Source organism: Henckelia pumila, chromosome 4, assembly GCF_033568475.1.
Source record: "Henckelia pumila isolate YLH828 chromosome 4, ASM3356847v2, whole genome shotgun sequence".
NCBI classification, from domain to species: Eukaryota; Viridiplantae; Streptophyta; class Magnoliopsida; order Lamiales; family Gesneriaceae; genus Henckelia; species Henckelia pumila.
Genome location: NC_133123.1, coordinates 52,627,120 through 52,629,662, shown reverse-complemented (window position 1 = coordinate 52,629,662; position 2,543 = coordinate 52,627,120). Strand labels below are relative to the sequence as shown.

Below are 2,543 nucleotides of genomic sequence, written 5' to 3'. Positions count from 1 at the left end.
TAATATCCTTAATGTCAGAAATTTACCACCCTAAAGCAGTTTTAAATTTTCTCAGAACTCGCAACAATTTATCTTTTTCTACAGCAGACAAATGAGCAGATATAATAACAGGACAAGTAGAATTTTCACCAAGGAATTCATAAAATAGGTGCGCAGGCAATGCTTTCAGATCATGAGTTTCAGGAGATACCTCAGGTGCACTATTTTCCAATGCTTTAGATTCCTTAGAACTCACCATTTTTTCTTTCGGAGCGCTGTCTAGGAATACTTTTTGTTCATGTAACTCCCAATCTTCTTCCTTATCAACCACCTTATCCGCCACCAAACACCTTTCTAGTGGGTCAGTACTTCCTGCACATGAAAAGGAATTATGAAAATTAACAATTTCAATGCTCTTACATGTACTCACCTCGCTTGGCCCCCTCATGGTATGATAAATGTTGAAAATCACAGCTTCACCACCAACGCGAAGTGTGAGCTCTCCTTTATGGACATCGATCAGTGCGCGTGCAGTAGCTAGAAAGGGTCATCCAAAGATCAAAGGAGTTTCTTCATCTTCATCCATGTCTAAAATTACGAAATCTGTGGGAAAGATGAACTTGTCGACCTTCACCAAAACATCCTCCACAATACCTCGAGGATATGTGAGACTCCGATCAGCCAACTGTAAAGTGATGGTGGTTGCCCTGACTTCTCCAAGCTCTAAAGTCCTGTAGACAGAAAAAGGCATCAAATTAATACTTGCTCCTAAATCACATAAAGCTCGATTAACTTTAGAACCACCAATAAAACAAGGGATAGTAAAACTTCCTGGATCCTTAAGCTTTTGTGGCAATTTTTTCTGCAGGATTGCACTACACTCTTCTGTCAAATTCACCACTTCATTGTCTTGCAATCTCCTCTTCTTGGACATTACATCTTTGATGAACTTTGCATAGTTAGGCATTTGTTCCAAGGCATCTGCAAATGGAATATTGATGTGTATCTTCTTAAAGATATCTAGAAACTTGGAAAATTGCTCATCAAGTGCCTTCTTCTTAAACCGCTGTGGGTATGGAAGTTGTGGCTTGTACATCGGTTTAGATTCAGATTCCTTATTGGGCTCTTCAACCACAATTTCTTCAGTCACTGGTTCTTCTACTTCTTTTTCTCTGCGCTTCTCTTCAGCTTCTAACTTCTTCCGAATTCTTAACTCAACTGCTTTGCATTGTTCTTTTGGATTCACTTCAGTATTGCTGGGAAACTGCCCTCTGTTTTGATCCTTCAAAGCATGTGCAAGCTGTCCAATCTGTGTCTCCATGGATTTCATCATAGCTCCCAAACCGCACATGTGTGTCTCCACGTTGTCCATTCGAGTTTCAGTCCTCGACATCCGCTTGTTAGATTCAGTGACAAATGTAGACACCACATCCTCCAACGATGCTTTACCTTCCCCTTGATTTGTATTGAATCCCGGAGGGGGTTTCAACACATTCTTGTTGTTGGCATAAAAACGTTTTCATGGTTACGTAAACCAGGATGATAAGTATTAGGAGGAGGGTTACCTAGATAGTTTCCATAGCCTCTGGGATTGTTATATTGAGCTTCCTCAGGTGGATGAGATTCTTCTATGGAAACTGATACACCTGCAGGTTCTGCGATATTCACCTTGTTTAGAGAAGCAACTTGTGTACTCAACGCAGATAACTGTGCAGTAATGGATGTAAGAGGATCCACACTGTACACTCCCTTCTTGACTCCCGTACGTTCAGATGGCCATTGATAACTATTGATAGTCATCTGTTCCAGCATATCATAAGCCTAAACGGGGTCCTTGGCAAATATGGTACCTCCAGCAGCAGAGTCCACCGACATTCTTGTATGCATATTTAATCCATTGTAGAAAACTCTATTTCTTCCCAGTCTGCAATATTATGATTAGGACAACGCTTTAACAAATCTTTGTACCTTTCCCATGCCTCATATAGCTGTTCTGAATCATGCTATTGAAAAGTACTGATCTCAATCTTCAGCTGGGTTGCTTTGGATGGTGGAAAGAATTTCTCTAAGAATTTCACAGCCATGCCTTCCCAAGTTGTTATGCGTCCTAGCGGCAATGCCTGCAGCCAACTCCGTGCCTTGTCCCTGAGAGAAAAAGGAAACAAACGTAAGCGTATTGTATCCTCAGAAATACAATTTATTTTAACAGTATCAGTAATCTCTAGAAAAGTGCGCAAGTGTAAATGAGAATCAGCAGTGGCAGTTCCATTGAATTGGTTCTGCTGAACCATGTTAATTAATGTCGGCTTCAACTCAAAGTTGTTGGCATTTATTGTCCCTCGAGCGATTCCAGAATAGTGAGCCTGGATCGTCGGCCTGAAATGATCTCTAATTGGCACCAAGGGCAATTCATTAACATTTTCTTCAGCCATGTTAAGTTGTTCTTCTCTCCTAGCTCTTCTCAAAGCTCGTGCAGTTCGTTCAATCTCTGGATCAAAGAGCAAAGAATTACTTTGAGATCTTCGCATAAACTGCAATTAAGAACAATAACAATTTATTAGTAC

At 40.6% G+C, this 2,543-nt stretch overlaps 1 non-coding gene across 1 annotated transcript; it reads left to right on the top strand.

Annotated features, from left to right (window-relative positions):
- Positions 1-1,908: 1,908 nt before the first annotated feature.
- LOC140870168 (small nucleolar RNA R71) lies at positions 1,909-2,014 on the top strand. Its single transcript, XR_012147143.1, has one exon. It is a non-coding gene; the product is annotated as a small nucleolar RNA R71 (small nucleolar RNA).
- Positions 2,015-2,543: the final 529 nt, after the last annotated feature.